The sequence below is a fragment of the Schistocerca americana genome, chromosome 2 (assembly GCF_021461395.2).
Source record: "Schistocerca americana isolate TAMUIC-IGC-003095 chromosome 2, iqSchAmer2.1, whole genome shotgun sequence".
NCBI lineage: Eukaryota > Metazoa > Arthropoda > Insecta > Orthoptera > Acrididae > Schistocerca > Schistocerca americana.
In genome coordinates this window covers 309,789,781-309,803,001 of record NC_060120.1, presented here as the reverse complement: position 1 = coordinate 309,803,001, position 13,221 = coordinate 309,789,781, and the positions used below count along the sequence as shown (strand labels likewise).

Below are 13,221 nucleotides of genomic sequence, written 5' to 3'. Positions count from 1 at the left end.
ACATAAACAGACAAAATAATGACCATGGGAACATGAATGTTAGAAGTATGGAAGATCACAATACACAATCTGATTATTGTGGTGAAGGTCGTGGCAGAGGAAGAGGAGGTAGGCAGCCACAGCGCTTTTGCAATAATTATATGACTAAGGCAGAAATATAAATAATGTACCACTGAAACAAGATGGGGAGCAGAATGCTAACTGATCTGATTCTGAACCGAATAAACACAATAGACCGTGTGTGGGGAACTAAGTCCCGTCTATGAGGAAACTGGCACTCACTAGGTGGAAACACATCTCATTATCTAGCTGACAGCATTTTGGACACATCAGACTAAGGGGGAGGTGGGGCACTACAGATAAAAGGGAGGCACAAATTAACTGGTTTGAATCAGATGAAGAAGAACTAAAGGCTTACATCTTCAACAATGATGGTAATCTGCAGGCTAATGTTTTGATGGAGGAAGTAGCATCAGTTATGCATGGTTTTGAGGAGGAGTTGTTAGATGAAGGGGGTAGCGATAATAATGAGGTCAGGGAACCTATCAGCTGCACTAACTTGCCACAAACTGTAAAAGCAGATGACTGTATTACAGATAGCAATGTTGCTCAGGAATGCAGCTGCTCAGAGGTATAGAATAGTTTAACTGATGTACAATGTGCAAGATACTAACGTGGATGAGTACTACATCCTAGAAGAAACACAGGCTAAGATAAAGTCAATAGGTCAAATTTCTGATAAACAAAGGGCCAAAACACGTAAAAAAGCCTTGGACAGGGAATAAAAAAGGCATGACACAAAATCTGCTCCCACCAGTTTTAACATTGGTGACATATTGCTAGTCAAAACAAAAGAAAAATCTAACAAAATTTCAGCTGAAACAAATATACATTCGCATTCTGGGAGGCAAATAATCTGATCGGTTAAAATGATTGTGGTTAGAATATCGTATTTTCTCATAGAATATAAATGTATAGCATTTAATTAATATTGTGACATATGTACTCAAAAAGCTGCATGTGTAGTGTTGTACTCATGAACGTTATAAATGGCAGATTTAGTTTCATAGCTGTGTTGCAAGCAGCTTAGTACTGTTGTAGTGGCTGTTGGAAGGCTTCTTCAAAGGTAACTCTCGTTTAAACATGTTGAGATGTTAAGTAATGGAGTTGTTGAACTTTATTTTTAGTCACTGATGTATATAGTGATGAAACTCGCTAAAAACAGGAAGAGAAATGGAGCAAAACTGGAGATACTGTGGGAAATTTCCATTTGCAAAACAAGATGCTGAAATAGCAGGTAAGGATTCATATGAATGTCTCGCCTGACATTCAGAAAATTCGTAAATCAAATCAGTGTCTAGTAAATACACTCTTCGTTATCAATCACAAGTACCATTAGGGAGTAAATGATTTAGAATGTAAGTATTAGGATTTCAATGTTAGAATGGACAATTTTTAGAGCTTAGCCGTGCTGCTTCGACAGAAAATGCTGTAGGACAGATTAATTAAAAGTATAAAATTGTTAAGGCTTTCGTGGCCACTTGTTGACAAACTGCCTATTGGCTTCTGTCTCGGGTTCTTTGGCCGACGTTCATCTAATGATTTTTCTGACGTTTCACCAGCACGAGTGGCTGGCATTGTCAAAGCTTCACCCTCCATTGCCGGTGGTGAACTGGAGCCGAGCTCGCGGCTGCAGACTATATGTACCTGGCGCGCCAACGTCCGAGGGCTTCTCCGCGGTCTTTTCCGGTGCGGTTCTCCTCTTGCTACCTGCGACAGTCGTTCGCTGCAGTACGGGAAGCCAGGATCTGTTTACCTTAAGGCTTTCCTCTTTCTTGTTGAAACTGTTCGCGTGTTTTTGTATTTCTACAGCTTCTCTGAACAAGTGCGTGTGATAGTGCTTCTCTACAGCCAGAACTTCCGTGTCGGCGAATTTTATTACGTGGTCGGTCTCATTCAGTGCGTGCTCTGCCACGGCCGATTTCTCCACCCGCCCCAACCTGCAATGTCGCTTATGCTCTTTGATCCTGGTGTTAATTGATCGTACAATCATTCCGACAAACTTTTCCGCATGTGCATGGTATACGGTATGTTCCTGACATTGCAAGTGGGTCTCTTTTCTCCTTTGCAGATCTAAGACACTCTTTGATCTTCCTTGTCGGTTTGAAAATCGTCTTTATACCATGTTTGAGCAATATACGGCCGATTCTGTCCATCACTCTGGGAATGTATGGCAGAAAGGCCGTACCCGACATTTCTTTTTCTGGTTCCTTACTTCGCCGAGTGTTTGGCTCTGTTACACTTCTAATATAATTTGTGGAGTACCCACTGCTCCTCAGAACAGTTTCCAGGTGTTGCACTTCTCGTTTGAGGTGTTGCGGCTCACATATCCGTCCTGCTCTCGTTACGAGAGTACTAATCATGCCTCTTTACTGGCTCGGGTGGTGGTTTGACAGTTTGTGCAGGTATTGGTCCGTGTGTGTCGGTTTTCGATACGTGCTCTGTCCCAGCTTTTCGACGTCCCTTGTGACCAGCACATCTAAAAATGGCAGTTTCTTGTCCTTTTCTACTTCCATGGTAAATGTTATGTTGACATGGAGGCTGTACACGTGTCTTAGGAAGTCACCGAGCTGTTCTTCACCATGGCTCCACACCACGAAAGTATCATCGACATACCTGTACCACACCTTAGGTTTGCAAGTCGCCAAGTCTAGTACCTGTGCTTCGAATTGTTCCATGAAGAAGTTGGCCATCACTGGACTAAGAGGACTACCCATGGCGACGCCTTCCAGCTGTTCATAGAAATCGCCATTCCACGTGAAATAGCTCGTGGTGAGACATGCATGGAAGAGCTTTTTGATGTCTTGCGGGAAAATGGAACCGATGTGCTCCAGAGCGTCACTTTCATAAATAACAAAACATCAAAGCTGACCAGGATGTCATTTGGTGCAAGTTTCAGTTTCTTCAGCTTCTCAATGAAATGTCCTGAGTCCTTTATGTATGTGTCGGTCTTCCCCACGTGTGGCTAGAGCAGAGAGGCCAAATGTTTTGCCAGTTTATACGTCGATGAACCGGGAGCGCTAACAATCGGTCTCAGTGGAACGTTGCTCTTATGGATCTTGGGTAATCCATACAGCCGAGTTGGTAGGGCTTCTGTATTGTGCAGGTTTCTCTGTATGTCCACCGGCAGAGAAGACGCCTTGATTAATCACACAAGGTCAGGTGCTGATACTACACCCATCTGCTTTCACCCATGATGTCATGGCGAGCATTGAGTTTTTGAGTCTTTGTGTTTGTAGATTGTGTGTTGTTGTATTTGGTGGCACTCTCTTGTGCTTGATGTTTGTTAGTGAGTTGTTTGACAGGAACTGACTGTTTCAGGTTGCTATTGAAAGAATTTGTGCTGGCTTTCTGGTGAGTGAATTTGCATATTTAGGCTGATGGATTCATTTTTATGTTTGGAAACATTAGTGCCGTGTGTTTCTTGTGGTTGAAGATTTAATATTTTTCTATTTTCTTCAGTTGTGAAGAAGATACAGATATTTATGAGTAGCTCATTGCTTGTTGCAATGGGCGAAGATGTTTGTGTATATTGAAATTGATGGTGGTGAAAGTTTTCATGAATTTTTGGGATTTCCTTGTTAGTATTCGGTAATTATTGGACTGTTATTCGTAGTTATCATGGATATTGATGTACCATCATTGGTTAGGATACACTTCTGATATTAGTCATGTGAGAATGGTTTGGTTTGTTGTACTGAGAACTTTGGTTTAGATAGAGTAAGTGAAAGTGTGGTATCTAGGGCTTTGCTTGAGCTATGTGGGTGAAGTGAAATTTACAACACCATGTTTTTAGAGTGGTTGGTTCCTGGTATCGAGGGCTTTGTTGGAGCTATGTAGGTCAAGCGAAAATTGTGTTGAGTTTTTGAGTTCTGTATGGGTTACTGGTTTTGGGGTCTTCATTTGAGATGTATAGGTCACGTGACATTTACAACAGCAATAGTTTTCATTTTTGTAATTTTTTTGTTAAATTTTGAGGATTCTGTGTGCTTGATGTTTGGGCGAGTATTTGTTTTGCAGTGATGTCATTATTGCCAGTGAGTGGAAGAAATCACTATTCTTTTGAAATTGTGATTGTTTGTTTATATCAAACCACATTAGTAAATGAATATATTGTGAAGGTGCTGTGAGAATGCTTAATTCCTTGTAAGATGCACCTACAAAATGACTGTTGCTAAATACTAGCGTCACTATTTCCAACTTCCCACTTACAATTTGACGCAATATGTGATCAGGTTAGCTGGATATGCACTTCAGCATTTGACAACTTAATATTTGTTCAAATGCAGGAGTTTTTACTCATATGTACTTCATTTGAGGTTGATTTGTATCTCATTGGCGATGGAATGGAGTACTCTACATACAATGTTCATGTTACTAATCAGTACGTACTAAATTCTTTTGTAATTTGACATGTAGTGATGATATTCTACTTATCTTAATTTTATACATTGTTTTTCAGTGTTTTTGTGAAACAAGAAAACGATTATATTTAGAAGTAGAACATCTGTATGAAGGAGAATCTTTGGCATGTTTAAGTTCTGCTACTACAATGTGCGAAAAAGTGTGTGACTATGTATATATCCCAGTACGTACTGCAAAATTAAAGATGTGTATTGTGTATACCAACTGCACAACAGAAGCAGACATCATACAATGTTAAACTGTATAAGTTAGTTTCATATTATTAATGCTGTTAAACTTATATCTACAATAAACCATGTTGTAACACAAAAATGTAATATCAACAGGCAAACAACTAAAAAACTTGATGTATATCACTAAAAAGCACCTGAAGATGAGCCTCCAGGACTCGAAATGTATAGTGCAGTAAATATACGCAACTTGCGACTGAAGGCGGTTTGTTCTTCATTATTCTACTTATGTTAGTTCTGTTCATTAGTGCCATGTTCTATCAAAAACTATTCACAAATTCATTCAGTATACTTTTGATTTATTTTCAGAAATACATCACAAAGCCAGTACCACACCAGAACTACAGGACTGTACAACCAAAAGTTCTCTGCTACCACCCTACATTTTCTGGGATGGTTACTAAGGATAGGCCATGGCGAATACCCAAGATCATTATTTTATATTTTACCATCTGTGCCAAATTAATGTGTCTGGTAGTATATCAATGTTATGGCACTGTCAATAGTAGTATCATAGATACACTTTAAGAAAATGAAATGGTTTACATTCCACTGTAAAACCCACTGTCATAAAATGTTTATTGAAGTGTTGCAAAGAATGAGATTTTTTTAGTGTAACATGTTAAAAACAACTGCAGTAAAATAAATTTGTATATTTCAAAAGGAGTTATGTCTCTTACATACGTTATATCATCTCATTTTATGTGTGTGTTGTTCACAATCCTTGCTCCCATTCCCACCTTGAGAAAGTAATTACAGAATCATCATTGCATAATGCTACATCGTGTGTGTGTGTGTGTGTGTGTGTGTGTGTGTGTGTGTGTGTGTGTGTGTGTGTGTGTGTTGGAAGGGGGAGGGGGGGGGGAGGAGAGTCCATGCACTTCTGAGAAGAGTTTATTGGTCCATCCACTAATGATTATATGTCCAAGGATAATATTATTTGACTGAGTTGCTTACATTTCTTCAAAAGTAAAGCTGTGAAAAGTATGAAGTTAAAATACTTTGTCATTGGCTCTGCATGGAATGTTGAATGTTTTGTTATAATATATTCAATTACCCAAAATTTATTCACTTACAGTTGTGAACTGTTAGACATCAGCAGTATTAGGTATAAATGTAATAACTATTAGTGCTATATGAAAATTTCTGCCAGACTGCAACTTGAACCTACATTTCTCTCTTGTTGCAAGGAAATATTCCATGAAGTTCTGGGTTTGCAGTCAGATGTTATTGAACCAGTGAGTGGGGTAAAGCATATAAAAGGAGGGAAAGAAAGAGAGAGAGAGTCATTTTATCCACAATGAAAATCAAAAATGGATTGACAACCCACAGACAGACACAGTCAGCAGAATACCTGCTCAGCAAACTCCTCCTGTACCATGATCAAGAGGATAAGCAACTCAACAGGCAACTATGATATGACCTAAACAATAAGTACAACAATTCTTTAACAACTATACTGTTCACTGAAGAAGAAGAAGAACCAGCTCTTGCCATAACAAAATTGAAAAATGGGAAAGCTCCAGGATCAGATGATAGCCCTGCTGAAGTTCTCAAACAAATTGTTTCATCCCTAACCAGACTACTACATGACTCCTTAATAGTGGGTAGAGTGCCTGCTAGCTGAGAGTTGGCAAAAGCTGGTGTAATAAAAAAAGTCCAAGGATTTAAAAAAATCACCTTGTTTTTAAGTGAAGTAGCACAAGTAGGATTAAATAATAATTTGTTCATTAATGTTAACACTAGCCATGCATACATATCCTGTAAACTGACTCATTCCACACCATTTCGATAAAAGAATCGTTCAAATTGTCTACAGGAAATGTAACTAACTAAACCAATCTGTTTAACAGACTAGCAGAGGCCCAGGAAAGGCTCCTGTGTAACAGTTACACTGGCACAGAGAGCTTCACAGACTTAACCAGTGCCAGTATAGTTTTAGAAAATGGAAATTTATTGAAGGTGCATTGAACAAGGTGATCAAAACAGTAGCACATGTAGCAAAAAATATGCCCCATAGTAATATTAACTGAAATTGCAGGAGCATTTGATAAGTTATGATGGCCTGCTTTGCCCAAATGCATGATCTAAACGTCCTCCAGTGTCTATATTACAGCTTCATAAGGGTGGAGTCATGAAATGGTTGGACGGCACACAAAAAGTAGTAAAAAGAACTACCAAAGGGTCAATTATTGTGCCAATATTTTGGATCTGGCAACTGGCCCCCTCTTATGCCAATTGGAAGAAGGTGACCAAGTTGATGGGGTGGTGGTGTATGCTGATATCTTCGCTCTGGGTCTGTGAAACTCAAGAGCTCAGCTGGAGGAGGTGGAAAATGGAGTCCTCTCCTGGATGCAGTGATGGCATGTAAACAACAAACTAACTGTAACCACCCTTAGAAAAATCGCATACATTCTCTTTAAAGGTCAACTTCCATTACGCAGTAATCACAAAGTTAATTACACAGTGTTTCTCTCACCACACAAATGGTTACACACCACATGGAATCCAACTGGAAGAAAAGTGTACTTCCCACAGCACATTCAGATAATAGTAAACACAGCAAGTAATATTATGCCTCAACAGCATGCTACATGCTACCGCTGCATGCAGTGTGAACCTATCATGATGCAATTTGCATGTCCATCACAGGCTGTGCAAAAAGTGTCCAGGCGCACAGACTGTAGCATGCACAGAACAGGTACATCCTGCAACATGCACAGAGGAGTGTTCTCCTCAGACTCACTGGGGCCTTTGGCACTATGCCAATCGATGCTTTATTGGTGATCCTCGGAATCTACCCAGTAGATATTATGGTAAGATGCTGTGCAGCCTCCGACTGGTAATGTACAGGGAATTTGATGAAGACCAAGAAACCTTACACCAAAGAGTAACAACTGAGGCCTAACTCCTGAACTGGGAAATGACATGGCAGAATGACTGGGGCAGCAGTGAACCAGGTCCATGAGTTTACCAACTACTTCCATGCATTCAAAAATGCCTACTGCCATTAGTAAGGTACCATACCTCAGTCGGAGCGTGGTACATTACCTAATGGGACATGGTACATATCTAGTTAACCTGTACAGGTTTAACAGGGAAGACAATGAAATGTCAGTGTGGTCATACGTGAACACCAGACCGCATTATTTTCAACAGTGACTTCTATAATGGAATTAGGAAACCAAAGACCTACAAACCACTATACGAACTTATAATAAATAACGAATGGTGGACAATAATAGACAATGTTGTTAACACCATTTCCCAGCATGGAAAACAAATTTTCCAGCATACAGCAACTACAAAACCTCTTCCATTCTGCACAGCACCACCACAGGAGTGTAAACATGAATAATGAAGTGCCAGCAAGTGCACCTTGTGTTGCAGAAGATGTGAATGTGAGTGCTGCGTTACAGAATGTCCATCCAACCAAGATTGCAATGACACACAAAGCAGAAACCACAATACTGTAACAGCCCCACATCAGCACAGCTTCCAGTTTCACCTTGGCCATGGAAACAAGGAAATGCACATTGAAGGGAGGTGCATAATACATTAATTGTAACACGGTGCCTTAAACAGCCCCAATGTTTATCTGAGACTGTTTTCAAACACAAAAACTGATTACTATACAGAGAGAGAACAGTAATGTGCTCTGATGCCATTCCAGAGCATATTCACATTTGCATATAAATGCATTAATATATTTGTAATAAGATAACATTTGTTCTGTCTCTCCCTCTCTGCACATAGCCCTCGTCTTTAGAACCTAGTTTGATATGACTCCTACTATTGAATATCGTCTGTCCAGTATTAATTCTTCTTGGTCTAGAGGAAGCACCTGGCAATCTCCTAAGTACATAATGTTTGCAGGTACACCATTTGATAAGATTCCCCGACTCCGGTTGTCTTTGATGTATTGAAACTCATTATCTGAAGAGAGAAAAACAACTCTACCTTGCAGGAAAAAGTTTTCAGCTGGATTGTGACAGGCAAGATATCATCTCACTCAATCAATTTCAATGTGTGACATGCAACCACAACTTTAACATTCAAATTGAAGTGTTCTGGCAGCAAGAGGATGTGAACTCTTGTTTCCAGGCACACAGAGGAAGATCTACTGCTGTGAGGAAAACTCTGTGAAAAACAACATGTAGTATTGGTAGATTCCATAAATAACACTACAAGATGCTTGCAGTGCTTAGAGAGAAGGCTAGTGTCAGCCAGACATAAAGACACATTACATATGTCAGTTATATCAGAGAATAGAAAGATTTGAATCACATGATACTGATAACCACAGAAATGCAAATTAGAATCTATTACATGCCACACCTCACAGTGCTTAAAGAACTATGAAGTACTACAAGGCTTTGAGTAGTGTTCAATGTGTCAGCAAAGACATCACCATACTATCATCCTAAAGTTTCACAAACACAGACATAATTTCACTGCTGGCTTTAGAAAAAATGTATACTTGTCTATATAAGGTCCGAGCTGGTGCAGTTCTCAGTTAGTTCTCGGTCAGGTTCTCATGGAGCTTAAGTGCGGCAAGTCGGTTAATAGAATAGCTTCTATCATCAAAAAAGTGTCATTGCCGACATTGTTAAAGACTGGAAGTTTTTGACCTACCTAATGTGATGATTAAGTGTAAGAGGTGTGGTCACAAGAATACTGTGTGTGTGAGTGATAATAAATAAATAACACTGTGGTTGTCATAAATGTTCAACAATGAATACGGTCTTGACTGTTGATTCTAGGATCCTGGCTTCTTAATTTCAGTGTGATGTAGGTGAGATGGATGCAGCTACCAGGAAGACAATATTGAATAAGCAAAGCAACGTAGGTTGAGAACACTGCGCACTATCTACTGGGTGAGAAAATGTTTCAATACATCCAGTTGTGACGTGAACTTTAAGTGGCACTAATACAAGGATACAGCCCGGCACGCTACATGTGGTGCCCCTTTGGCTGAGGAAATCGAACTTACGAACCTTAAGATTATATTTGGAAGACCAACTTCGAATGAGAGTGAAATCAGTGGCAACAACGGCAGAAGTGAGAACCGTGCACGTATACCTACATCCAACGCAGTTTAAAGATAGCCGCAACTGTAGCAGCCAACCAACGCGACGAGTTTGCAGCAGCGGCGCCCATGATGGAAGCAGCAGCCAATCCACGCAAGCCGGACATGGCTGTCCAGGGTCAGTGACAGCAGGTGCCGAATACGAATGAGAGCAGCTTGGCAGATCGCGAGTTTGAAGCAACAGCAGCAGTAGCACACCACGGACATCATAAACAAAACACCGGCTGATGACTGACGGAGAAGACACACGGAACTTTAAGGTATCGTATATATTAACTTTCGTCAAAATGGAAAGTGAGGAAAACAAAGCAGTAGAGACTGAGCGAGTGGAAAAAATTAGTGACATTGGGAGTGGAATGAAAGGGAGTGACACTTTAGGGGGTAGAAAAGTTGAAGTATTAGAATTCACAGACGACAGTGGGTACAGGTCAGAATTAAATTCGACCATAACTGACAGTGAAGTAAGTGGTATTCAGGACGAGAAAATTAAGGCTTCGTCCACTGCAATTAGAGACAAAATGAGGACAGAGGGGAGTACTGTTGATGGACAGGCCTTCAATGAGGAAAAGAACACTGATAGTGGCACTCAAATGGCACAGGCTTCGTCAAATGAGAATAATTTATAAGATATACTCATGCTAATCATGGGGGCTATGCATAATACGGGTAATGATATAAGTAGTGGTAATGAAAAACTTAGTAATGAACTTAGTAAGGTGAGGAGTGATATGATTAGCATGGGTACTAAAATAAGTAATATGGATACCACAATGACCACACTAGCTATGTTGTTGTTGTTGTTGTTGTTGTTGTTGTGGTCTTCAGTCCTGAGACTGGTTTGATGCAGCTCTCCATGCTAATCTATCCTGCGCAAGCTCCTTCATCTCCCAGTACCTACTGCAACCTACATCCTTCTGAATCTGCTTAGTGTATTCATCTCTTGGTCTCCCTCTACGATTTTTACCCTCCACGCTGCCCTCCAATGCTAAATTTGTGATCCCTTGATGACTCAGGACATGTCCTACCAGCCAATCCCTTCTTCTAGTCAAGTTGTGCCACAAACTTCTCTTCTCCCCAATCCTATTCAATACCTCCTCATTAGTTACGTGATCTACCCACCTAATCTTCAACATTCTTCTGTAGCACCACATTTCGAAAGCTTCTATTCTCTTCTTGTTCAAACTATTTATTGTCCATGTTTCACTTCAATACATGGCTACACTCGATACAAATACTTTCAGAAACGACTTCCTGACACTTAAATCTATACTCGATGTTAACAAACTTCTCTTCTTCAGAAACGCTTTCCTTGTCATTGCCAGTCTACATTTTATATCCTCTCTACTTCGACCATCAGTTATTTTGTTCCCCAAATAGCAAAACTCCTTTACTACTTTAAGTGTCTCATTTCCTAATCTAATTCCCTCAGCATCACCCGACTTAATTCGACTACTTTCCATTATCCTTGTTTTGCTTTTGTTCATGTTCATTTTATATCCTCCTTTCAAAACACTGTCCATTCCATTCAACTGCTCTTCCAAGTCCTTTGCTGTCTCTGACAGAATTACAATGTCATCGGCGAACCTCAAAGTTTTTATTTCTTCTCCCTGGATTTTAATACCTACTCCACATTTTTCTTTTGTTTCCTTTACTGCTTGCTCAATATACAGATTGAATAACATCGGGGAGATGCTACAACTCTGTCTCACTCCCTTCCCAACCACTGCTTCCCTTTCATGCCCCTCGACTCTTATAACTGCCATCTGCTTTCTGTACAAATTGTAAATAGCCTTTTGCTCCCTGTATTTTACCCCTGCCACCTTTAGAATTTGAAAGAGAGTATTCCAGTCAACATTGTCAAAAGCTTTCTCTAAGTCTACAAATGCTAGAAACGTAGGTTTGCCTTTCCTTAATCTTTCTTCTAAGATAAGTCGTAGGTCAGTATTGCCTCACGTGTTCCAACATTTCTACGGAATCCAAACTGAACTTCCCCGAGGTCGGCTTCTATCAGTGTTTCCATTCATCTGTAAATAATTCGTGCTAGTATTTTGCAGCTGTGACTTATTAAACTGATAGTTCGGTAATTTTCACATCTGTCAACACCTGCTTTCTTTGGGATTGGAATTATTATATTCTTCTTGAAGTCTGAGGGTATTTCGCCTGTCTCGTACATCTTGCTCACCAGATGGAAGGGTTCTGTCAGGACTGGCTCTCCCAAGGCCGTCAGTAGTTCTATTGGAATGTTGTCTACTCCCGGGGCCTTGTTTTGACTCAGGTCTTTCAGTGCTCTGTCAAACTATTCACGCAGTATCGTATCTCCCATTTCATCTTCATCCACATCCTCTTCCATTTCCATAATATTGTCCTCAAGTACATCGCCCTTGTATAGACCCTCTATATACTCCTTCCACCTTTCTGCTTTCCCCTCTTTGCTTAGAACTGGGTTTCCACCTGAGCTCTTGATATTCATACAAGTGGCTCTCTTTTCTCCAAAGGTCTCTTTAATTTTCCTGTAGGCTGTATCTATCTTAGCCCTAGTGAGATAAACCTCCGCATCCTTACATTTGTCCTCTAGCCATGCCTGCTTAGCCATTTTGCACTTCCTGTCGATCTCATTTTTGAGACGTTTGTATTCCTTTTTGCCTGTTTCATTTACTGCATTTTTATATTTTCTCCTTTCATCAAATAAATTCAATATTTCTTCTGTTACCCAAGGATTTCTACTAGCCCTCGTCTTTTTACCTACTTGATCCTCTGCTGCCTTCACTACTTTATCCCTCAGAGCTACCCATTCGTCTTCTACTGTATTTCTGTCCCCCATTCCTGTCAGTTGTTCCCTTATGCTGTCCCTGAAACTCTGTACAACCTCTGGTTTAGTCAGTTTATCCATGTCCCATCTCCTTAAATTCCCACCTTTTTGCAATTTCTTCAGTTTTAATCTACAGTTCATAAACAATAGATTGTGGTCAGGGTCCACATCTGCCCCTGGAAATGTCCTACAATTTAAAACCTGGTTCCTAAATCTCTGTCTTACCATTATATAATCTATCTGATACCTTTTAGTATCTCCAGGATTCTTCCATGTATACAACCTTCTTTTATGATTCTTGAACCAAGTGTTTAAGTTATGCTCTGTGCAAAATTCTAACAGACGGCTTCCTCTTTCATTTCTTAGCCCCAATCCATATTCACCTACTATGTTTCCTTCTCTCCCTTTTCCTACTGTCGAATTCCAGTCACCCATGACTATTAAATTTTCGTCTCCCTTCACTACCTGAATAATTTCTTTTATCTCATCATACATTTCTTCAATTTCTTCGTCATCTGCAGAGCTAGTTGGCATATAAACTTGTACTACTGTAGTAGGCATGGGCTTCGTGTCTATCTTGGCCACTATAATACGTTCACTATGCTGTT

General features: G+C 40.1%; 1 long non-coding RNA gene across 1 annotated transcript; it reads left to right on the top strand.

Moving 5' to 3' along the window:
- The first annotated feature begins 4,682 nt into the window (after nucleotides 1-4,682).
- On the top strand, nucleotides 4,683-5,201 carry LOC124589351. The gene is made up of 3 exons (XR_006976073.1): nucleotides 4,683-4,726; nucleotides 4,812-4,945; nucleotides 5,025-5,201. It is a non-coding gene; the product is annotated as an uncharacterized LOC124589351 (long non-coding RNA).
- Nucleotides 5,202-13,221: the final 8,020 nt, after the last annotated feature.